This window comes from Pholcus phalangioides, unplaced genomic scaffold, assembly GCF_987345545.1.
Source record: "Pholcus phalangioides strain wild (caught in Gottingen) unplaced genomic scaffold, Ppha-v1.0 ptg000022l_1, whole genome shotgun sequence".
Lineage (NCBI taxonomy): Eukaryota > Metazoa > Arthropoda > Arachnida > Araneae > Pholcidae > Pholcus > Pholcus phalangioides.
This window is the reverse complement of record NW_028301615.1, coordinates 42,266,573-42,292,724: the sequence shown is the minus strand read 5'-3', so window position 1 is coordinate 42,292,724 and position 26,152 is coordinate 42,266,573. Positions and strand designations below refer to the sequence as shown.

At 32.8% G+C, this 26,152-nt stretch overlaps 1 long non-coding RNA gene across 6 annotated transcripts in view; it reads right to left on the bottom strand.

Moving 5' to 3' along the window:
* The window catches only part of LOC149070458 (uncharacterized), a 52,446-nt gene that overhangs the window by 18,677 nt on the left and 7,617 nt on the right, over positions 1–26,152 (bottom strand). For 2 of the 6 annotated variants that reach the window (XR_016195065.1, XR_016195077.1), the window contains exon 3: positions 25,779–25,907. This is a non-coding gene — a long non-coding RNA (uncharacterized LOC149070458). Of the gene's footprint in view, positions 1–17,288; positions 17,357–17,605; positions 17,673–23,134; positions 23,360–25,684; positions 25,908–26,152 lie in introns of those variants that run through there. The other 4 variants (XR_016195066.1, XR_016195069.1, XR_016195067.1 and 1 more) reach the window with 4 other exon arrangements.

Here is a 26,152-nt window from a genome sequence, read left to right as displayed (position 1 = left end):
TTAGATCATTAAAAAGTTCAAACCATTTACCTCCATTCTTTTGTAAGCAACAAACAAAAATTTAAAAATGATTACATGCATTACACAGCCGTTAATCACTTCTACAGACCTGAGCAATTAGTTTATAAAATCAAAATTCAAGAATAGCAAAGACATTCAAAGGAATGGCATTGTTTGAGACCAAAGGATGAGTTTGTAATTGAAATAATAAAAAAAGTGATGAACATACCCTCTCCTCTGGAAACAACAGGAATGAGCATTAGAATTAGGTCCCCCAATCGATGACATAGAACTGACTGCAGATTGAAAACACAAATTAGATCTTTAAAAAGTTCAAACTATTTACCTCCATTCTTTTGGAAGCAACAAACAAAAATTTAAAAATGATTACATGCATTACACAGCCGTTAATCACTTCTACAGACCTGAGCAATTAGTTTATAAAATCAAAATTCAGGAATAGCAAAGACATTCAAAGGAATGGCATTGTTTGAGACCAAAGGATGAGTTTGTAATTGAAATAATAAAAAAAGTGATGAACATACCCTCTCCTCTGGAAACAACAGGAATGAGCATTAGAATTAGGTCCCACAATCGATGACATAGAACTGACTGCAGATTGAAAACACAAATTAGATCTTTAAAAAGTTCAAACTATTTACCTCCATTCTTTTGGAATCAACAAACAAAAATTTAAAAATGATTACATGCATTACACAGCCGTTAATCACTTCTACAGATCTGAACAATTAGTTCATAAAACGAAAATTCAAGAATAGCAAAGACATTCAAAGGAATGGCATTGCTTGACACCAAAGGATGAGTTTGTAATTGAAATAATAAAAAAAGTGATGAACATACCCTCTCCTCTGGAAACAACAGGAATGAGCATTAGAATTAGGTCCCCCAATCGATGACATAGAACTGACTGCAGATTGAAAACACAAAATTAGATCTTTAAAAAGTTCAAACTATTTACCTCCATTCTTTTGGAAGCAACAAACAAAAATTTAAAAATGATTACATGCATTACACAGCCGTTAATCACTTCTACAGACCTGAGCAATTAGTTTATAAAATCAAAATTCAAGAATAGCAAAGACATTCAAAGGAATGGCATTGTTTGAGACCAAAGGATGAGTTTGTAATTGAAATAATAAAAAAAGTGATGAACATACCCTCTCCTCTGGAAACAACAGGAATGAGCATTAGAATTAGGTCCCCCAATCGATGACATAGAACTGACTGCAGATTGAAAACACAAATTAGATCATTAAAAAGTTCAAACCATTTACCTCCATTCTTTTGTAAGCAACAAACAAAAATTTAAAAATGATTACATGCATTACACAGCCGTTAATCACTTCTACAGACCTGAGCAATTAGTTTATAAAATCAAAATTCAAGAATAGCAAAGACATTCAAAGGAATGGCATTGTTTGAGACCAAAGGATGAGTTTGTAATTGAAATAATAAAAAAAGTGATGAACATACCCTCTCCTCTGGAAACAACAGGAATGAGCATTAGAATTAGGTCCCCCAATCGATGACATAGAACTGACTGCAGATTGAAAACACAAATTAGATCTTTAAAAAGTTCAAACTATTTACCTCCATTCTTTTGGAAGCAACAAACAAAAATTTAAAAATGATTACATGCATTACACAGCCGTTAATCACTTCTACAGACCTGAGCAATTAGTTTATAAAATCAAAATTCAGGAATAGCAAAGACATTCAAAGGAATGGCATTGTTTGAGACCAAAGGATGAGTTTGTAATTGAAATAATAAAAAAAGTGATGAACATACCCTCTCCTCTGGAAACAACAGGAATGAGCATTAGAATGAGGTTCCCCCAATCGATGACATAGAACTGACTGCAGATTGAAAACACAAATTAGATCTTTAAAAAGTTCAAACTATTTACCTCCATTCTTTTGGAAGCAACAAACAAAAATTTAAAAATGATTACATGCATTACACAGCCGTTAATCACTTCTACAGATCTGAACAATTAGTTCATAAAACCAAAATTCAAGAATAGCAAAGACATTCAGAGGAATGGCATTGTTTGAGACCAAAGAATGAGTTTGTAATTGAAATAATAAAAAAAGTGATGAACATACCCTCTCCTATGGAAACAACAGGAATGAGCATTAGAATTAGGTCCCCCAATCGATGACATAGAACTGACTGCAGATTGAAAACACAAATTAGATCTTTAAAAAGTTCAAACTATTTACCTCCATTCTTTTGGAAGCAACAAACAAAAATTTAAAAATGATTACATGCATTACACGGCCGTTAATTACTTCTACAGATCTGAACAATTAGTTTATAAAATCAAAATTCAAGAATAGCAAAGACATTCAAAGCAATGGCATTGTTTGAGACCAAGTTTGTAATTGAAATAATAAAAAAAGTGATGAACATACCCTCTCCTCTGGAAACAACAGGAATGAGCATTAGAATTAGGTCCCCCAATCGATGACATGGAACTGACTGCAGATTGAAAACACAAAATTAGATCTTTAAAAAGTTCAAACTATTTACCTCCATTCTTTTGGAAGCAACAAACAAAAATTTAAAAATGATTACATGCATTACACAGCCGTTAATCACTTCTACAGACCTGAGCAATTAGTTTATAAAATCAAAATTCAAGAATAGCAAAGACATTCAAAGGAATGGCATTGTTTGAGACCAAAGGATGAGTTTGTAATTGAAATAATAAAAAAAGTGATGAACATACCCTCTCCTCTGGAAACAACAGGAATGAGCATTAGAATTAGGTCCCCCAATCGATGACATAGAACTGACTGCAGATTGAAAACACAAATTAGATCATTAAAAAGTTCAAACTATTTACCTCCATTCTTTTGTAAGCAACAAACAAAAATTTAAAAATGATTACATGCATTACACAGCCGTTAATCACTTCTACAGACCTGAGCAATTAGTTTATAAAATCAAAATTCAAGAATAGCAAAGACATTCAAAGGAATGGCATTGTTTGAGACCAAAGGATGAGTTTGTAATTGAAATAATAAAAAAAGTGATGAACATACCCTCTCCTCTGGAAACAACAGGAATGAGCATTAGAATTAGGTCCCCCAATCGATGACATAGAACTGACTGCAGATTGAAAACACAAATTAGATCATTAAAAAGTTCAAACCATTTACCTCCATTCTTTTGTAAGCAACAAACAAAAATTTAAAAATGATTACATGCATTACACAGCCGTTAATCACTTCTACAGACCTGAGCAATTAGTTTATAAAATCAAAATTCAAGAATAGCAAAGACATTCAAAGGAATGGCATTGTTTGAGACCAAAGGATGAGTTTGTAATTGAAATAATAAAAAAAGTGATGAACATACCCTCTCCTCTGGAAACAACAGGAATGAGCATTAGAATTAGGTCCCCCAATCGATGACATAGAACTGACTGCAGATTGAAAACACAAATTAGATCTTTAAAAAGTTCAAACTATTTACCTCCATTCTTTTGGAAGCAACAAACAAAAATTTAAAAATGATTACATGCATTACACAGCCGTTAATCACTTCTACAGACCTGAGCAATTAGTTTATAAAATCAAAATTCAGGAATAGCAAAGACATTCAAAGGAATGGCATTGTTTGAGACCAAAGGATGAGTTTGTAATTGAAATAATAAAAAAAGTGATGAACATACCCTCTCCTCTGGAAACAACAGGAATGAGCATTAGAATTAGGTCCCACAATCGATGACATAGAACTGACTGCAGATTGAAAACACAAATTAGATCTTTAAAAAGTTCAAACTATTTACCTCCATTCTTTTGGAAGCAACAAACAAAAATTTAAAAATGATTACATGCATTACACAGCCGTTAATCACTTCTACAGACCTGAGCAATTAGTTTATAAAATCAAAATTCAAGAATAGCAAAGACATTCAAAGGAATGGCATTGTTTGAGACCAAAGGATGAGTTTGTAATTGAAATAATAAAAAAAGTGATGAACATACCCTCTCCTCTGGAAACAACAGGAATGAGCATTAGAATTAGGTCCCCCAATCGATGACATAGAACTGACTGCAGATTGAAAACACAAATTAGATCATTAAAAAGTTCAAACCATTTACCTCCATTCTTTTGTAAGCAACAAACAAAAATTTAAAAATGATTACATGCATTACACAGCCGTTAATCACTTCTACAGACCTGAGCAATTAGTTTATAAAATCAAAATTCAAGAATAGCAAAGACATTCAAAGGAATGGCATTGTTTGAGACCAAAGGATGAGTTTGTAATTGAAATAATAAAAAAAGTGATGAACATACCCTCTCCTCTGGAAACAACAGGAATGAGCATTAGAATTAGGTCCCACAATCGATGACATAGAACTGACTGCAGATTGAAAACACAAATTAGATCTTTAAAAAGTTCAAACTATTTACCTCCATTCTTTTGGAAGCAACAAACAAAAATTTAAAAATGATTACATGCATTACACAGCCGTTAATCACTTCTACAGACCTGAGCAATTAGTTTATAAAATCAAAATTCAGGAATAGCAAAGACATTCAAAGGAATGGCATTGTTTGAGACCAAAGGATGAGTTTGTAATTGAAATAATAAAAAAAGTGATGAACATACCCTCTCCTCTGGAAACAACAGGAATGAGCATTAGAATTAGGTCCCACAATCGATGACATAGAACTGACTGCAGATTGAAAACACAAATTAGATCTTTAAAAAGTTCAAACTATTTACCTCCATTCTTTTGGAATCAACAAACAAAAATTTAAAAATGATTACATGCATTACACAGCCGTTAATCACTTCTACAGATCTGAACAATTAGTTCATAAAACGAAAATTCAAGAATAGCAAAGACATTCAAAGGAATGGCATTGCTTGACACCAAAGGATGAGTTTGTAATTGAAATAATAAAAAAAGTGATGAACATACCCTCTCCTCTGGAAACAACAGGAATGAGCATTAGAATTAGGTCCCCCAATCGATGACATAGAACTGACTGCAGATTGAAAACACAAAATTAGATCTTTAAAAAGTTCAAACTATTTACCTCCATTCTTTTGGAAGCAACAAACAAAAATTTAAAAATGATTACATGCATTACACAGCCGTTAATCACTTCTACAGACCTGAGCAATTAGTTTATAAAATCAAAATTCAAGAATAGCAAAGACATTCAAAGGAATGGCATTGTTTGAGACCAAAGGATGAGTTTGTAATTGAAATAATAAAAAAAGTGATGAACATACCCTCTCCTCTGGAAACAACAGGAATGAGCATTAGAATTAGGTCCCCCAATCGATGACATAGAACTGACTGCAGATTGAAAACACAAATTAGATCATTAAAAAGTTCAAACCATTTACCTCCATTCTTTTGTAAGCAACAAACAAAAATTTAAAAATGATTACATGCATTACACAGCCGTTAATCACTTCTACAGACCTGAGCAATTAGTTTATAAAATCAAAATTCAAGAATAGCAAAGACATTCAAAGGAATGGCATTGTTTGAGACCAAAGGATGAGTTTGTAATTGAAATAATAAAAAAAGTGATGAACATACCCTCTCCTCTGGAAACAACAGGAATGAACATTAGAATTAGGTCCCCCAATCGATGACATAGAACTGACTGCAGATTGAAAACACAAATTAGATCTTTAAAAAGTTCAAACTATTTACCTCCATTCTTTTGGAAGCAACAAACAAAAATTTAAAAATGATTACATGCATTACACAGCCGTTAATCACTTCTACAGATCTGAACAATTAGTTCATAAAACCAAAATTCAAGAATAGCAAAGACATTCAGAGGAATGGCATTGTTTGAGACCAAAGAATGAGTTTGTAATTGAAATAATAAAAAAAGTGATGAACATACCCTCTCCTATGGAAACAACAGGAATGAGCATTAGAATTAGGTCCCCCAATCGATGACATAGAACTGACTGCAGATTGAAAACACAAATTAGATCTTTAAAAAGTTCAAACTATTTACCTCCATTCTTTTGGAAGCAACAAACAAAAATTTAAAAATGATTACATGCATTACACGGCCGTTAATTACTTCTACAGATCTGAACAATTAGTTTATAAAATCAAAATTCAAGAATAGCAAAGACATTCAGAGGAATGGCATTGTTTGAGACCAAAGGATGAGTTTGTAATTGAAATAATAAAAAAAGTGATGAACATACCCTCTCCTCTGGAAACAACAGGAATGAGCATTAGAATTAGGTCCCCCAATCGATGACATAGAACTGACTGCAGATTGAAAACACAAATTAGATCTTTAAAAAGTTCAAACTATTTACCTCCATTCTTTTGGAAGCAACAAACAAAAATTTAAAAATGATTACATGCATTACACAGCCGTTAATCACTTCTACAGACCTGAGCAATTAGTTTATAAAATCAAAATTCAGGAATAGCAAAGACATTCAAAGGAATGGCATTGTTTGAGACCAAAGGATGAGTTTGTAATTGAAATAATAAAAAAAGTGATGAACATACCCTCTCCTCTGGAAACAACAGGAATGAGCATTAGAATTAGGTCCCCCAATCGATGACATAGAACTGACTGCAGATTGAAAACACAAATTAGATCTTTAAAAAGTTCAAACTATTTACCTCCATTCTTTTGGAAGCAACAAACAAAAATTTAAAAATGATTACATGCATTACACAGCCGTTAATCACTTCTACAGACCTGAGCAATTAGTTTATAAAATCAAAATTCAGGAATAGCAAAGACATTCAAAGGAATGGCATTGTTTGAGACCAAAGGATGAGTTTGTAATTGAAATAATAAAAAAAGTGATGAACATACCCTCTCCTCTGGAAACAACAGGAATGAGCATTAGAATTAGGTCCCACAATCGATGACATAGAACTGACTGCAGATTGAAAACACAAATTAGATCTTTAAAAAGTTCAAACTATTTACCTCCATTCTTTTGGAAGCAACAAACAAAAATTTAAAAATGATTACATGCATTACACAGCCGTTAATCACTTCTACAGACCTGAGCAATTAGTTTATAAAATCAAAATTCAAGAATAGCAAAGACATTCAAAGGAATGGCATTGTTTGAGACGAAAGGATGAGTTTGTAATTGAAATAATAAAAAAAGTGATGAACATACCCTCTCCTCTGGAAACAACAGGAATGAGCATTAGAATTAGGTCCCCCAATCGATGACATAGAACTGACTGCAGATTGAAAACACAAATTAGATCTTTAAAAAGTTCAAACTATTTACCTCCATTCTTTTGGAAGCAACAAACAAAAATTTAAAAATGATTACATGCATTACACAGCCGTTAATCACTTCTACAGACCTGAACAATTAGTTCATAAAACCAAAATTCAAGAATAGCAAAGACATTCAAAGGAATGACATTGTTTGACACCAAAGGATGAGTTTGTAATTGAAATAATAAAAAAAGTGATGAACATACCCTCTCCTCTGGAAACAACAGGAATGAGCATTAGAATTAGGTCCCCCAATCGATGACATAGAACTGACTGCAGATTGAAAACACAAATTAGATCTTTAAAAAGTTCAAACTATTTACCTCCATTCTTTTGGAAGCAACAAACAAAAATTTAAAAATGATTACATGCATTACACAGCCGTTAATCACTTCTACAGACCTGAGCAATTAGTTTATAAAATCAAAATTCAGGAATAGCAAAGACATTCAAAGGAATGGCATTGTTTGAGACCAAAGGATGAGTTTGTAATTGAAATAATAAAAAAAGTGATGAACATACCCTCTCCTCTGGAAACAACAGGAATGAGCATTAGAATTAGGTCCCACAATCGATGACATAGAACTGACTGCAGATTGAAAACACAAATTAGATCTTTAAAAAGTTCAAACTATTTACCTCCATTCTTTTGGAAGCAACAAACAAAAATTTAAAAATGATTACATGCATTACACAGCCGTTAATCACTTCTACAGACCTGAGCAATTAGTTTATAAAATCAAAATTCAAGAATAGCAAAGACATTCAAAGGAATGGCATTGTTTGAGACGAAAGGATGAGTTTGTAATTGAAATAATAAAAAAAGTGATGAACATACCCTCTCCTCTGGAAACAACAGGAATGAGCATTAGAATTAGGTACCCCAATCGATGACATAGAACTGACTGCAGATTGAAAACACAAATTAGATCATTAAAAAGTTCAAACCATTTACCTCCATTCTTTTGTAAGCAACAAACAAAAATTTAAAAATGATTACATGCATTACACAGCCGTTAATCACTTCTACAGACCTGAGCAATTAGTTTATAAAATCAAAATTCAAGAATAGCAAAGACATTCAAAGGAATGGCATTGTTTGAGACCAAAGGATGAGTTTGTAATTGAAATAATAAAAAAAGTGATGAACATACCCTCTCCTCTGGAAACAACAGGAATGAGCATTAGAATTAGGTCCCCCAATCGATGACATAGAACTGACTGCAGATTGAAAACACAAATTAGATCTTTAAAAAGTTCAAACTATTTACCTCCATTCTTTTGGAAGCAACAAACAAAAATTTAAAAATGATTACATGCATTACACAGCCGTTAATCACTTCTACAGACCTGAGCAATTAGTTTATAAAATCAAAATTCAGGAATAGCAAAGACATTCAAAGGAATGGCATTGTTTGAGACCAAAGGATGAGTTTGTAATTGAAATAATAAAAAAAGTGATGAACATACCCTCTCCTCTGGAAACAACAGGAATGAGCATTAGAATTAGGTCCCACAATCGATGACATAGAACTGACTGCAGATTGAAAACACAAATTAGATCTTTAAAAAGTTCAAACTATTTACCTCCATTCTTTTGGAAGCAACAAACAAAAATTTAAAAATGATTACATGCATTACACAGCCGTTAATCACTTCTACAGACCTGAGCAATTAGTTTATAAAATCAAAATTCAAGAATAGCAAAGACATTCAAAGGAATGGCATTGTTTGAGACCAAAGGATGAGTTTGTAATTGAAATAATAAAAAAAGTGATGAACATACCCTCTCCTCTGGAAACAACAGGAATGAGCATTAGAATTAGGTCCCCCAATCGATGACATAGAACTGACTGCAGATTGAAAACACAAATTAGATCATTAAAAAGTTCAAACCATTTACCTCCATTCTTTTGTAAGCAACAAACAAAAATTTAAAAATGATTACATGCATTACACAGCCGTTAATCACTTCTACAGACCTGAGCAATTAGTTTATAAAATCAAAATTCAAGAATAGCAAAGACATTCAAAGGAATGGCATTGTTTGAGACCAAAGGATGAGTTTGTAATTGAAATAATAAAAAAAGTGATGAACATACCCTCTCCTCTGGAAACAACAGGAATGAGCATTAGAATTAGGTCCCCCAATCGATGACATAGAACTGACTGCAGATTGAAAACACAAATTAGATCTTTAAAAAGTTCAAACTATTTACCTCCATTCTTTTGGAAGCAACAAACAAAAATTTAAAAATGATTACATGCATTACACAGCCGTTAATCACTTCTACAGACCTGAGCAATTAGTTTATAAAATCAAAATTCAGGAATAGCAAAGACATTCAAAGGAATGGCATTGTTTGAGACCAAAGGATGAGTTTGTAATTGAAATAATAAAAAAAGTGATGAACATACCCTCTCCTCTGGAAACAACAGGAATGAGCATTAGAATTAGGTCCCACAATCGATGACATAGAACTGACTGCAGATTGAAAACACAAATTAGATCTTTAAAAAGTTCAAACTATTTACCTCCATTCTTTTGGAATCAACAAACAAAAATTTAAAAATGATTACATGCATTACACAGCCGTTAATCACTTCTACAGATCTGAACAATTAGTTCATAAAACGAAAATTCAAGAATAGCAAAGACATTCAAAGGAATGGCATTGCTTGACACCAAAGGATGAGTTTGTAATTGAAATAATAAAAAAAGTGATGAACATACCCTCTCCTCTGGAAACAACAGGAATGAGCATTAGAATTAGGTCCCCCAATCGATGACATAGAACTGACTGCAGATTGAAAACACAAAATTAGATCTTTAAAAAGTTCAAACTATTTACCTCCATTCTTTTGGAAGCAACAAACAAAAATTTAAAAATGATTACATGCATTACACAGCCGTTAATCACTTCTACAGACCTGAGCAATTAGTTTATAAAATCAAAATTCAAGAATAGCAAAGACATTCAAAGGAATGGCATTGTTTGAGACCAAAGGATGAGTTTGTAATTGAAATAATAAAAAAAGTGATGAACATACCCTCTCCTCTGGAAACAACAGGAATGAGCATTAGAATTAGGTCCCCCAATCGATGACATAGAACTGACTGCAGATTGAAAACACAAATTAGATCATTAAAAAGTTCAAACCATTTACCTCCATTCTTTTGTAAGCAACAAACAAAAATTTAAAAATGATTACATGCATTACACAGCCGTTAATCACTTCTACAGACCTGAGCAATTAGTTTATAAAATCAAAATTCAAGAATAGCAAAGACATTCAAAGGAATGGCATTGTTTGAGACCAAAGGATGAGTTTGTAATTGAAATAATAAAAAAAGTGATGAACATACCCTCTCCTCTGGAAACAACAGGAATGAGCATTAGAATTAGGTCCCCCAATCGATGACATAGAACTGACTGCAGATTGAAAACACAAATTAGATCTTTAAAAAGTTCAAACTATTTACCTCCATTCTTTTGGAAGCAACAAACAAAAATTTAAAAATGATTACATGCATTACACAGCCGTTAATCACTTCTACAGACCTGAGCAATTAGTTTATAAAATCAAAATTCAGGAATAGCAAAGACATTCAAAGGAATGGCATTGTTTGAGACCAAAGGATGAGTTTGTAATTGAAATAATAAAAAAAGTGATGAACATACCCTCTCCTCTGGAAACAACAGGAATGAGCATTAGAATGAGGTTCCCCCAATCGATGACATAGAACTGACTGCAGATTGAAAACACAAATTAGATCTTTAAAAAGTTCAAACTATTTACCTCCATTCTTTTGGAAGCAACAAACAAAAATTTAAAAATGATTACATGCATTACACAGCCGTTAATCACTTCTACAGATCTGAACAATTAGTTCATAAAACCAAAATTCAAGAATAGCAAAGACATTCAGAGGAATGGCATTGTTTGAGACCAAAGAATGAGTTTGTAATTGAAATAATAAAAAAAGTGATGAACATACCCTCTCCTATGGAAACAACAGGAATGAGCATTAGAATTAGGTCCCCCAATCGATGACATAGAACTGACTGCAGATTGAAAACACAAATTAGATCTTTAAAAAGTTCAAACTATTTACCTCCATTCTTTTGGAAGCAACAAACAAAAATTTAAAAATGATTACATGCATTACACGGCCGTTAATTACTTCTACAGATCTGAACAATTAGTTTATAAAATCAAAATTCAAGAATAGCAAAGACATTCAAAGGAATGGCATTGTTTGAGACCAAGTTTGTAATTGAAATAATAAAAAAAGTGATGAACATACCCTCTCCTCTGGAAACAACAGGAATGAGCATTAGAATTAGGTCCCCCAATCGATGACATGGAACTGACTGCAGATTGAAAACACAAAATTAGATCTTTAAAAAGTTCAAACTATTTACCTCCATTCTTTTGGAAGCAACAAACAAAAATTTAAAAATGATTACATGCATTACACAGCCGTTAATCACTTCTACAGACCTGAGCAATTAGTTTATAAAATCAAAATTCAAGAATAGCAAAGACATTCAAAGGAATGGCATTGTTTGAGACCAAAGGATGAGTTTGTAATTGAAATAATAAAAAAAGTGATGAACATACCCTCTCCTCTGGAAACAACAGGAATGAGCATTAGAATTAGGTCCCCCAATCGATGACATAGAACTGACTGCAGATTGAAAACACAAATTAGATCATTAAAAAGTTCAAACTATTTACCTCCATTCTTTTGTAAGCAACAAACAAAAATTTAAAAATGATTACATGCATTACACAGCCGTTAATCACTTCTACAGACCTGAGCAATTAGTTTATAAAATCAAAATTCAAGAATAGCAAAGACATTCAAAGGAATGGCATTGTTTGAGACCAAAGGATGAGTTTGTAATTGAAATAATAAAAAAAGTGATGAACATACCCTCTCCTCTGGAAACAACAGGAATGAGCATTAGAATTAGGTCCCCCAATCGATGACATAGAACTGACTGCAGATTGAAAACACAAATTAGATCATTAAAAAGTTCAAACCATTTACCTCCATTCTTTTGTAAGCAACAAACAAAAATTTAAAAATGATTACATGCATTACACAGCCGTTAATCACTTCTACAGACCTGAGCAATTAGTTTATAAAATCAAAATTCAAGAATAGCAAAGACATTCAAAGGAATGGCATTGTTTGAGACCAAAGGATGAGTTTGTAATTGAAATAATAAAAAAAGTGATGAACATACCCTCTCCTCTGGAAACAACAGGAATGAGCATTAGAATTAGGTCCCCCAATCGATGACATAGAACTGACTGCAGATTGAAAACACAAATTAGATCTTTAAAAAGTTCAAACTATTTACCTCCATTCTTTTGGAAGCAACAAACAAAAATTTAAAAATGATTACATGCATTACACAGCCGTTAATCACTTCTACAGACCTGAGCAATTAGTTTATAAAATCAAAATTCAGGAATAGCAAAGACATTCAAAGGAATGGCATTGTTTGAGACCAAAGGATGAGTTTGTAATTGAAATAATAAAAAAAGTGATGAACATACCCTCTCCTCTGGAAACAACAGGAATGAGCATTAGAATTAGGTCCCACAATCGATGACATAGAACTGACTGCAGATTGAAAACACAAATTAGATCTTTAAAAAGTTCAAACTATTTACCTCCATTCTTTTGGAAGCAACAAACAAAAATTTAAAAATGATTACATGCATTACACAGCCGTTAATCACTTCTACAGACCTGAGCAATTAGTTTATAAAATCAAAATTCAAGAATAGCAAAGACATTCAAAGGAATGGCATTGTTTGAGACCAAAGGATGAGTTTGTAATTGAAATAATAAAAAAAGTGATGAACATACCCTCTCCTCTGGAAACAACAGGAATGAGCATTAGAATTAGGTCCCCCAATCGATGACATAGAACTGACTGCAGATTGAAAACACAAATTAGATCATTAAAAAGTTCAAACCATTTACCTCCATTCTTTTGTAAGCAACAAACAAAAATTTAAAAATGATTACATGCATTACACAGCCGTTAATCACTTCTACAGACCTGAGCAATTAGTTTATAAAATCAAAATTCAAGAATAGCAAAGACATTCAAAGGAATGGCATTGTTTGAGACCAAAGGATGAGTTTGTAATTGAAATAATAAAAAAAGTGATGAACATACCCTCTCCTCTGGAAACAACAGGAATGAGCATTAGAATTAGGTCCCACAATCGATGACATAGAACTGACTGCAGATTGAAAACACAAATTAGATCTTTAAAAAGTTCAAACTATTTACCTCCATTCTTTTGGAAGCAACAAACAAAAATTTAAAAATGATTACATGCATTACACAGCCGTTAATCACTTCTACAGACCTGAGCAATTAGTTTATAAAATCAAAATTCAGGAATAGCAAAGACATTCAAAGGAATGGCATTGTTTGAGACCAAAGGATGAGTTTGTAATTGAAATAATAAAAAAAGTGATGAACATACCCTCTCCTCTGGAAACAACAGGAATGAGCATTAGAATTAGGTCCCACAATCGATGACATAGAACTGACTGCAGATTGAAAACACAAATTAGATCTTTAAAAAGTTCAAACTATTTACCTCCATTCTTTTGGAATCAACAAACAAAAATTTAAAAATGATTACATGCATTACACAGCCGTTAATCACTTCTACAGATCTGAACAATTAGTTCATAAAACGAAAATTCAAGAATAGCAAAGACATTCAAAGGAATGGCATTGCTTGACACCAAAGGATGAGTTTGTAATTGAAATAATAAAAAAAGTGATGAACATACCCTCTCCTCTGGAAACAACAGGAATGAGCATTAGAATTAGGTCCCCCAATCGATGACATAGAACTGACTGCAGATTGAAAACACAAAATTAGATCTTTAAAAAGTTCAAACTATTTACCTCCATTCTTTTGGAAGCAACAAACAAAAATTTAAAAATGATTACATGCATTACACAGCCGTTAATCACTTCTACAGACCTGAGCAATTAGTTTATAAAATCAAAATTCAAGAATAGCAAAGACATTCAAAGGAATGGCATTGTTTGAGACCAAAGGATGAGTTTGTAATTGAAATAATAAAAAAAGTGATGAACATACCCTCTCCTCTGGAAACAACAGGAATGAGCATTAGAATTAGGTCCCCCAATCGATGACATAGAACTGACTGCAGATTGAAAACACAAATTAGATCATTAAAAAGTTCAAACCATTTACCTCCATTCTTTTGTAAGCAACAAACAAAAATTTAAAAATGATTACATGCATTACACAGCCGTTAATCACTTCTACAGACCTGAGCAATTAGTTTATAAAATCAAAATTCAAGAATAGCAAAGACATTCAAAGGAATGGCATTGTTTGAGACCAAAGGATGAGTTTGTAATTGAAATAATAAAAAAAGTGATGAACATACCCTCTCCTCTGGAAACAACAGGAATGAACATTAGAATTAGGTCCCCCAATCGATGACATAGAACTGACTGCAGATTGAAAACACAAATTAGATCTTTAAAAAGTTCAAACTATTTACCTCCATTCTTTTGGAAGCAACAAACAAAAATTTAAAAATGATTACATGCATTACACAGCCGTTAATCACTTCTACAGATCTGAACAATTAGTTCATAAAACCAAAATTCAAGAATAGCAAAGACATTCAGAGGAATGGCATTGTTTGAGACCAAAGAATGAGTTTGTAATTGAAATAATAAAAAAAGTGATGAACATACCCTCTCCTATGGAAACAACAGGAATGAGCATTAGAATTAGGTCCCCCAATCGATGACATAGAACTGACTGCAGATTGAAAACACAAATTAGATCTTTAAAAAGTTCAAACTATTTACCTCCATTCTTTTGGAAGCAACAAACAAAAATTTAAAAATGATTACATGCATTACACGGCCGTTAATTACTTCTACAGATCTGAACAATTAGTTTATAAAATCAAAATTCAAGAATAGCAAAGACATTCAAAGGAATGGCATTGTTTGAGACCAAAGGATGAGTTTGTAATTGAAATAATAAAAAAAGTGATGAACATACCCTCTCCTCTGGAAACAACAGGAATGAGCATTAGAATTAGGTCCCCCAATCGATGACATAGAACTGACTGCAGATTGAAAACACAAATTAGATCATTAAAAAGTTCAAACCATTTACCTCCATTCTTTTGTAAGCAACAAACAAAAATTTAAAAATGATTACATGCATTACACAGCCGTTAATCACTTCTACAGACCTGAGCAATTAGTTTATAAAATCAAAATTCAAGAATAGCAAAGACATTCAAAGGAATGGCATTGTTTGAGACCAAAGGATGAGTTTGTAATTGAAATAATAAAAAAAGTGATGAACATACCCTCTCCTCTGGAAACAACAGGAATGAGCATTAGAATTAGGTCCCCCAATCGATGACATAGAACTGACTGCAGATTGAAAACACAAATTAGATCTTTAAAAAGTTCAAACTATTTACCTCCATTCTTTTGGAAGCAACAAACAAAAATTTAAAAATGATTACATGCATTACACAGCCGTTAATCACTTCTACAGACCTGAGCAATTAGTTTATAAAATCAAAATTCAGGAATAGCAAAGACATTCAAAGGAATGGCATTGTTTGAGACCAAAGGATGAGTTTGTAATTGAAATAATAAAAAAAGTGATGAACATACCCTCTCCTCTGGAAACAACAGGAATGAGCATTAGAATTAGGTCCCACAATCGATGACATAGAACTGACTGCAGATTGAAAACACAAATTAGATCTTTAAAAAGTTCAAACTATTTACCTCCATTCTTTTGGAATCAACAAACAAAAATTTAAAAATGATTACATGCATTACACAGCCGTTAATCACTTCTACAGATCTGAACAATTAGTTCATAAAACGAAAATTCAAGAATAGCAAAGACATTCAAAGGAATGGCATTGTTTGACACCAAAGGATGAGTTTGTAATTGAAATAATAAAAAAAGTGATGAACATACCCTCTCCTCTGGAAACAACAGGAATGAGCATTAGAATTAGGTCCCCCAATCGATGACATAGAACTGACTGCAGATTGAAAACACAAAATTAGATCTTTAAAAAGTTCAAACTATTTACCTCCATTCTTTTGGAAGCAACAAACAAAAATTTAAAAATGATTACATGCATTACACAGCCGTTAATCACTTCTACAGACCTGAGCAATTAGTTTATAAAATCAAAATTCAAGAATAGCAAAGACATTCAAAGGAATGGCATTGTTTGAGACCAAAGGATGAGTTTGTAATTGAAATAATAAAAAAAGTGATGAACATACCCTCTCCTCTGGAAACAACAGGAATGAGCATTAGAATTAGGTCCCCCAATCGATGACATAGAACTGACTGCAGATTGAAAACACAAATTAGATCATTAAAAAGTTCAAACCATTTACCTCCATTCTTTTGTAAGCAACAAACAAAAATTTAAAAATGATTACATGCATTACACAGCCGTTAATCACTTCTACAGACCTGAGCAATTAGTTTATAAAATCAAAATTCAAGAATAGCAAAGACATTCAAAGGAATGGCATTGTTTGAGACCAAAGGATGAGTTTGTAATTGAAATAATAAAAAAAGTGATGAACATACCCTCTCCTCTGGAAACAACAGGAATGAGCATTAGAATTAGGTCCCCCAATCGATGACATAGAACTGACTGCAGATTGAAAACACAAATTAGATCTTTAAAAAGTTCAAACTATTTACCTCCATTCTTTTGGAAGCAACAAACAAAAATTTAAAAATGATTACATGCATTACACAGCCGTTAATCACTTCTACAGACCTGAGCAATTAGTTTATAAAATCAAAATTCAGGAATAGCAAAGACATTCAAAGGAATGGCATTGTTTGAGACCAAAGGATGAGTTTGTAATTGAAATAATAAAAAAAGTGATGAACATACCCTCTCCTCTGGAAACAACAGGAATGAGCATTAGAATGAGGTTCCCCCAATCGATGACATAGAACTGACTGCAGATTGAAAACACAAATTAGATCTTTAAAAAGTTCAAACTATTTACCTCCATTCTTTTGGAAGCAACAAACAAAAATTTAAAAATGATTACATGCATTACACAGCCGTTAATCACTTCTACAGATCTGAACAATTAGTTCATAAAACCAAAATTCAAGAATAGCAAAGACATTCAGAGGAATGGCATTGTTTGAGACCAAAGAATGAGTTTGTAATTGAAATAATAAAAAAAGTGATGAACATACCCTCTCCTATGGAAACAACAGGAATGAGCATTAGAATTAGGTCCCCCAATCGATGACATAGAACTGACTGCAGATTGAAAACACAAATTAGATCTTTAAAAAGTTCAAACTATTTACCTCCATTCTTTTGGAAGCAACAAACAAAAATTTAAAAATGATTACATGCATTACACGGCCGTTAATTACTTCTACAGATCTGAACAATTAGTTTATAAAATCAAAATTCAAGAATAGCAAAGACATTCAAAGGAATGGCATTGTTTGAGACCAAGTTTGTAATTGAAATAATAAAAAAAGTGATGAACATACCCTCTCCTCTGGAAACAACAGGAATGAGCATTAGAATTAGGTCCCCCAATCGATGACATGGAACTGACTGCAGATTGAAAACACAAAATTAGATCTTTAAAAAGTTCAAACTATTTACCTCCATTCTTTTGGAAGCAACAAACAAAAATTTAAAAATGATTACATGCATTACACAGCCGTTAATCACTTCTACAGACCTGAGCAATTAGTTTATAAAATCAAAATTCAAGAATAGCAAAGACATTCAAAGGAATGGCATTGTTTGAGACCAAAGGATGAGTTTGTAATTGAAATAATAAAAAAAGTGATGAACATACCCTCTCCTCTGGAAACAACAGGAATGAGCATTAGAATTAGGTCCCCCAATCGATGACATAGAACTGACTGCAGATTGAAAACACAAATTAGATCATTAAAAAGTTCAAACTATTTACCTCCATTCTTTTGTAAGCAACAAACAAAAATTTAAAAATGATTACATGCATTACACAGCCGTTAATCACTTCTACAGACCTGAGCAATTAGTTTATAAAATCAAAATTCAAGAATAGCAAAGACATTCAAAGGAATGGCATTGTTTGAGACCAAAGGATGAGTTTGTAATTGAAATAATAAAAAAAAGTGATGAACATACCCTCTCCTCTGGAAACAACAGGAATGAGCATTAGAATGAGGTCCCCCAATCGATGACATAGAACTGACTGCAGATTGAAAACACAAATTAGATCTTTAAAAAGTTCAAACTATTTACCTCCATTCTTTTGGAAGCAACAAACAAAAATTTAAAAATGATTACATGCATTACACGGCCGTTAATTACTTCTACAGATCTGAACAATTAGTTTATAAAATCAAAATTCAAGAATAGCAAAGACATTCAAAGGAATGGCATTGTTTGAGACCAAAGGATCAGCATCATGGGGGGGGGGGGGGTCTTTTGTCATACTGATTTTTCTGAGGGGCCCTCTCTACCAGCTAAAAATTCCAGCCTACCGATTTGCCTACTAACTCTCGCAAATTGTTAACAGATCTACTTATCATGAGGTCCTCGGTTTGTGTCCGGGTGAGACCCACGCATTAATAAAACAAATCATTATCATTGCCAACCAATTACAAAAATGACAAATTTAAGAGAGTAAGCCAAGTTCTACAGAATAAGGACGTGAATTTAAAGGTCTGTGATACTATGAAAATTTCAATAACATAATTTTACAGAATTTAGTCATCACATAGTTGGGGACAGTAAAAGTTATTTTTCATTTGTCAATCATTGATGATGAGAAACAGGGAAAGATATTTCTCCCATGTCCAACACAGAAGATGGTAAAAATGGTGAGGGGCATGGTTAATCTCCCTAACCTAACTATAATACAATGGGAGACATATAAAAACTTTTTATTTTTATTTTACCAATTTAACTCTTTAAGTGGTACAGCAAAAATCAGTAAACTCCCTTTAAAAATTACCGTACCCTTTTTTAAATGAAGTAAGCTTTCTTCCGATTTTCAGCAGGTGCAAACAAAGGGGTACAGGGAAAACTGTTCCATTGAGAAATCAATTTTACAAAATATCTCGCGTCATCAATGCTAAAATAAGAACCTTTTAAGGAGGCAAGATATTTCATCAACGCCGCTCAAAGGGTTAGCATAATACTGTAATGAGGAAAACGATATATCTCATTCTGAAACATCAACGTTCATATCAAAAACATGCAGCAACTGAGGATTGATGGGATTTTACCAGGGTTGTTTGGTTTTAACCAAGTGGTTTTTTTCAAAAAATCAAATAAAAGTTGCCTAAATATCATTTTTTTCCTTGAAAAATATCATATTGGTTCATTATTAGCAAAAATGTTTCATTTTTACCACATTTTATACCCTTGGGGTACATTCTGATGGTATATCTTTAAATGACATAAGATTTTATAAGTGGTTTTTTTTTAAAAAGTCTCATAAAACTGGCCAGAATATATATATTTTTCATATGAAGTTTCTTAATTATTTAAAGTTATATACAAAACCCAAAATTTCTGATTCTTACAACATTTTTTAACCTTTTGCTACATACGGATGCTCTATCTTTTGTAAATTCATGAATAAGGATTGCATCACACATCTAAATGTAGTGGTGTATAATCTCACAGGTTTCTTTTCCCCCTAACAAAGAAGCAGCAACAATAGTGACACTATCATGCTAGCGGAGGTGGTCCTATAATCCAATAGGCACCAGCTGTCCTTAAAGGACAAAGACTACTAGTAGTTACATTACCTCACATACATTTTCATTTTCTTTCCCATAAGAAGTAGCACATCTCCTACTGTATATCTCCCAGTCTTAATATTCAATAGTTGTTTTTTTATACTTTCACACACACACTGTTAAGCCCAGTTAATCAAGGTTCTACTGTATAGTAGTAACAGATATGAAAAATAATCAGCTATATACGGGGTGATTATAATTTAAGATTTGATTCCAAAACTATACAATAAGTACTGATCAGAATGACTTGAAAATTTGCATGAATACTCCTGAAGCAATGGAAGTTTCTTTCGCAAAAGGAAAAAGTGCAAAATGTGCAAGTAGATGATGCTGTACTTTGCCAGCAGTATAAATCTATTTTGTCAAACCACATCATTTCGGCACTTCCACAGCATCAGTGTGTGGATAGAACTTCTATCAAGATGCACATTGCAATACCAGCAAAGCAGCTGCTCAAGACCCATTTTAACAGGATGCATTAAGCCTTGCAACTTCTGGCTATGGGGGTATTTCAAAATGTTATAAACAGTGGTCAGATTGCAAACTTTGGTGAATTGCAATCTCCAGCACATCCCCTATATGTTAGAAGTTCCTTAGGAATATTAACAGGGGGGGGGGGGGGCGTGTTTGGTTTAATAAAGCAGAATTGCAAGCACATCCACATTATGACCATGGCATACTCCGATTCTGTTGTCGAACAAGAATTTTCGTGCTTTCAACCTCATAGCCAGAACACGCGGTGGACAACATATTTAACATTTCTCAAGTAAGTTGTTATTTGTTCAATCACTTCGTTTTTTGTGATGTTTCCATGAATTATGAAATGCTATAATTAAGGTATCATTTTGCCACGACTGGCTATCGTTTCCATTCTGCGAGCAAATTTCCCACATGTTGGATGATGTGTCATTAATTTTACATTTTTAAGTATTTTTTCCCCTTTATCAAATAAAATTGAATTTTTTCAGGAATATTCATGTCAATTTTCGTCATTCTGACAATTGTTCTTTTTTTACAGTGTTTTGAAATCAGAACCTTAGTTATAATCACCCTGTATATCGTAAATCATTGCTAACTAATCTGCATTATTTATGCTTCATTAAATACATTATATTCACCTAATTTTTATTACTTTTTGCAAAATAGCTTCCTAATTAAGTATACTGAAAGTAACTGGAGAAAAACCTTTATATATTATATGATTAATAATAACATTAAAAGAATTTTCAAACACACAATAATCCATTGAGTTAAGCAAAAAATAATTAAATTTGAAAAGGTGGTTTTTGTTAAAATGTAATAAATATTTATTGATTAATTAGCATGGGAATAGTGTTAATTACATTAATAAACATTTTATTTTAGTTAATTATTGGAAGTTTGAATGATTTTTCAGAAATTTCATTGTTTTTAATGTTAATACCATTTAAACCAAAAAAACCCGGTTTTTTTACCAACCCTGGATTTTACACACCATCATACAGTGCGTTAGCAGCCACAGAAAAATATGTCCAAGATTGATTTTTGACCAAATATGTGTTCTAAGTATGTGAAGGGGGGGGGGGGGATTTCCAAAAAATGATGGGAATACAGCAAAAATCTTATGTTATGATGACGCTCAAGGGACAGCAGAAAAATATCATTATCGTTATACAGTAAAACCTCCTCTTTTGCGGACACCGCCGGGACAAAAAGATTCGTTGGTAAAAGATGGGTGACCTCTGATGAGGGGTTTGAAATGCATACTTTTATTATACGAGGGGAAATTGTTATTTGGCCGTAAAAAGGGGTGACCGCATTAGAGGGGAGTCTGGACACTGATTATTCGGCGGCCGAATATAAATTTCCTTAAAATTCATCACAGTTATAAATATAGTTGGTGTTCTTAATTTAAAATAAAATAAATAAAATTATTGGTAATATTTCAAACGATTTATATTGAACTTTAAATATGCAATTTATTATTTAATTTAAAAAAACTGGTAATTGGAAGGTTATTTATTTTCCATGACACTGACAATCAAATTTAATGCATTGCATTTTAATATTTACAGCACTTGATGCAATTTTACATCTAATTAAAAAAATAACAACCATAAAAATTTCTCATCCATTTCCAATTCATCCCATTTTTCTCAGCTAGTGATGCATCATAAGATTTATGACTTATTTTCTAATTTTTTTTTTATTTTCTTATTTTTCTCTCATTTTATCTCAAAGATCTTCTTTGCCACTTTTATGAGCTCAATACGTATCTTGTCTAGGTACATCCTTCAGTTAGTGTACTTGTGTATAGTCCTCCGACCACGAGATGAATTTTCGCTGCGTCATGTCACGTCACGTTGGATGATTTTATTCAATTTTTTTTTTGGTAAAACGATTGCACATCGAGAAAATTTCATCAGTGACTGAGCTTTCACGATTGGCATGTCCTTCTAGGACAAAATAGAATCGTTTGACGTGACATGACGTGCATTAGCCAAATCTCATCTCGTGGTAGGAGGACTATACACTATAATTCATGCTCAGTTCCACCTTATTGCAGTAGGATTTTATTTTCAGTTTAATGTTCTCTTATCCTAGAAATTCACCCTGACATAACCTCTTTTATAGAAAAGGATACACACCAGTAAATTTTTTATTCATGGGTAAAATTCCAATCAATCAACTTTTTAAAATTAGTTTTTAAATTAGTTTTTTAAAGTTACATTTACACAGATATTCATCTCAATACCTGTGCATTATTTGGCCGAACTGAATATTCATCCCATCTCTAGTTTTACTGTAGATGGAATACTTCAACGCTATAGGTAAGTGTACCGGAACCAAAGAGTTAATATTGTTATAAGGGCAATCATCCATCTTACACAGGATTTTCACTGTATTTACAAATGATGTACATAAAATATAGCAAAAATAATAAATAGACCACGAGAAACAGTTTTCATCATAAGAACTTACCTGTTTCTAGAAAGCCCCATCTTGATCTGTTTCAAATGAATCTTTATTCCCTCTTTTTTTGAATCGTTTAGATCAACATCAACTGAAGCTGTATCCAATAGCCCAACTAGAATATCAAGATCCACTTTCAACTCTCTTCATGCAGGGAGCTACATACCAACTGTCATTACAGTACCCAACCCAGAACATGGCCCCCGCTCAGTCCCACACCACTTGTCAGAAGAGCTGCGAAGATAATGCTTAAGCCAAACGAATATAATAATATTTGTGGACATAGTACGTCAAAAATACCATGTAAAATAGAGCAATGTTCATGAAGCCACATCAAAATACTATGTAAATATAAAGTCATACAAATGAAACAAGTTCAGAATCGGAGCAAAAACCCCAAATTAAAAAAAGATTGAATTTCATTTTCAGATTCTAAACTGAAAAAAGGTTGATAGCCGCTGGTTTAACCTAATCTGAACATCATAAAAAGATAAGATACCTTGCTCTGTGACAAAAAAATTCATTATTTGCATAAGTGCAGATGTGCCAACTTTTGGAATCCAGAAATCCGGAGATTCACTTGAGTAAGTGGGGAGGGGGGGGGGGGGCCCTTCCCTGCCACTCATAGACTCGATTAAAAAAACTTCACTAAATATTTTTTTTTTAAACATTTTTTTTTTTAATCAATTAAAATTAAGACAGAGTTCCATTATCCCCACAAGGCAGGTTCTGCATTACTCTTGAGCAGAATATAATTCCAAGTCAGTCTTTCCATGCAGAATAGAGAAATCACATCTACATACTATTCATAAAACATAAGTTTCCTTTTGTGGATGCTATTAGGGATTGAAAAATCTGGAGTCTCCCATCTAAATCCGGAGAGTTGGAAGGTCTGAGCAACTAATTGATTTCTCATACAGTGTATCAACAGTCGCAGATGAATGTCCAAAATTGATCTTTGATATATGTTTTAAAATATGAAATAACATAAGAAGTAAAATAACAATGAAGTAAATAAAAATACAGTAAAATTTGAATATAACGATACTCAAGGAACAGGAGAAAAGTATGTATACAGTATTTATCCTTACAGATGGAATGAATTAGCGCTTTGGAAAGTATACACGGACCAAAGGGTGGGCAGGCAAGTCACCGTTGTATAGAATTTTTACTGTATTTACGAAGCAAATGTATGCAATATAGCAAGAATAATACGGGGTGATTATAAAAAAAACTATCCCGACATATGGGCCCCTAACTATCATACCATTCACAGAAACTGAATGAAATTTTGGCATAAGGTATTTTGAGGTATGCGCTCAAGAATGATATGGAAAACAACAGTGTCACTCTGACAGTTACGGTTACAGTGAGAAAATTTCGAAAATATCAAATGGCAACACCAAGTTTTTTGTATTGGAATGCGAGCTCCATACTGAAAAACACTAAATAGCGTGGAGCTAGGCAAGGAAAAAGTAAAAAGGACTCTACTGTGCACCAGAGCATTAATGTTCGTCTCATTCGTCACACCGTTTCTTCGGCTGAGATCCCAGCCTGATTGGCCCTCCGCAAGGTCATGTGGAAAATTTGTGAAACACAATAAAATGCTTTATTTTATGCTGCTTCTCTGTCCTTATTGGTTGTCCTCACTTTTAGCCTATCTACCGCCAGTGACTTTCACGCTACAGTTGCCGTTCGAACGCTATTTAGGGTTTTTCACAATGGAGATCACATACCAATACAAAAAACTTGGTGTTGCCATTTGATATTTTCGAAATTTTCTCACTGTAACCATAACTGTTAGAGTGACACTGTTGTTTTCCATGTCATTCTTGAGCGCATACATCAAAATACCTTATGCTAAAATTTCATTCAGTTTCTGTGAATGGTGTGATAGTTAGGGGCCCATGTGTCGGGATAGTTTTTTTTATAATCACCCTGTATATACACAGTGGTTCTTAACTGAAGGTCCGGCAAAGCATTTTTGGGGATACGAGATGGAAAAAGAAATTATAACATTGACTGATTATTTAGGAAAATTGAGATGTTGACAAAAATGCCATATTTGATAGCATATAACAATTTTCAGAAATTTTTTTAGATTTTTCAGAAAATACGGGTCATACTGTCGTCATTTTGACATTTGGCTTTTTTCAGCTTTCGCTTGCAAAAATGTCTCGTGTGAATTTTGTGTTAAGTTACAAAAATTTCTTTTTCAGTTAGGGGTGATGGTACTTGCTTTGCATTTAAAATTAAGAAAAAAAAATAACATTAAATACTCAAAGTATTTTGCTTTCCTTACATTCATACCTCCTTTTATTTTCATGCTTGAGAAAAAAAAAATTTAATCAATAAGTTTGGAACAATGAATGTTTTGCATTCAAGATTCGTGACACGTTAAAAAATATTTTTAGTTTAGCAATGAAGTAATTTTTAAAGAGAAGAAGAAACCAAATTTAACAATTAACAATGCCAAAAAAGGAACTAAATTAAATGTACGTATGTAAATAATTGATAAAAATTAATGAATGATTAATGTAATTACAAAAATTAAATTTTATAACCAATTCTATTATCCAAGGGTATGTGGGATGGAAAAAGGGTTAAGAACCATTCATGTAGATCACGAGGAATCTACATCACCAGAACTTACCTGTTTCAGGAGTCACCTTGATCTGTTTTACATAGACCTATTCTTTGAATTGACCAAATCACATAAACGGAATCTGTATCCAATAAGCCCAACTGGAGAGAGAGATAGAGAGATGCATCCAACGCTCTTCTTCGTAAAAATACGAAATGAAATTAGTTCATCTTAAAATTATGATATACTGTACAGAACATTAAATTACATAGGCAATCTCAATCCCTTCCAAAAATTTTGTTCTTGGCATAGTAGGTGGAAGGTCAGAGGTGGACAAACCCCCCCCCCCCTATTTGCTGTACATAACCTGTGATAACACCCCCCCCTCCTCAAAAATCGAAACACAATTATTAAATTCAAATAATAAAAAAAGTGATGAACAT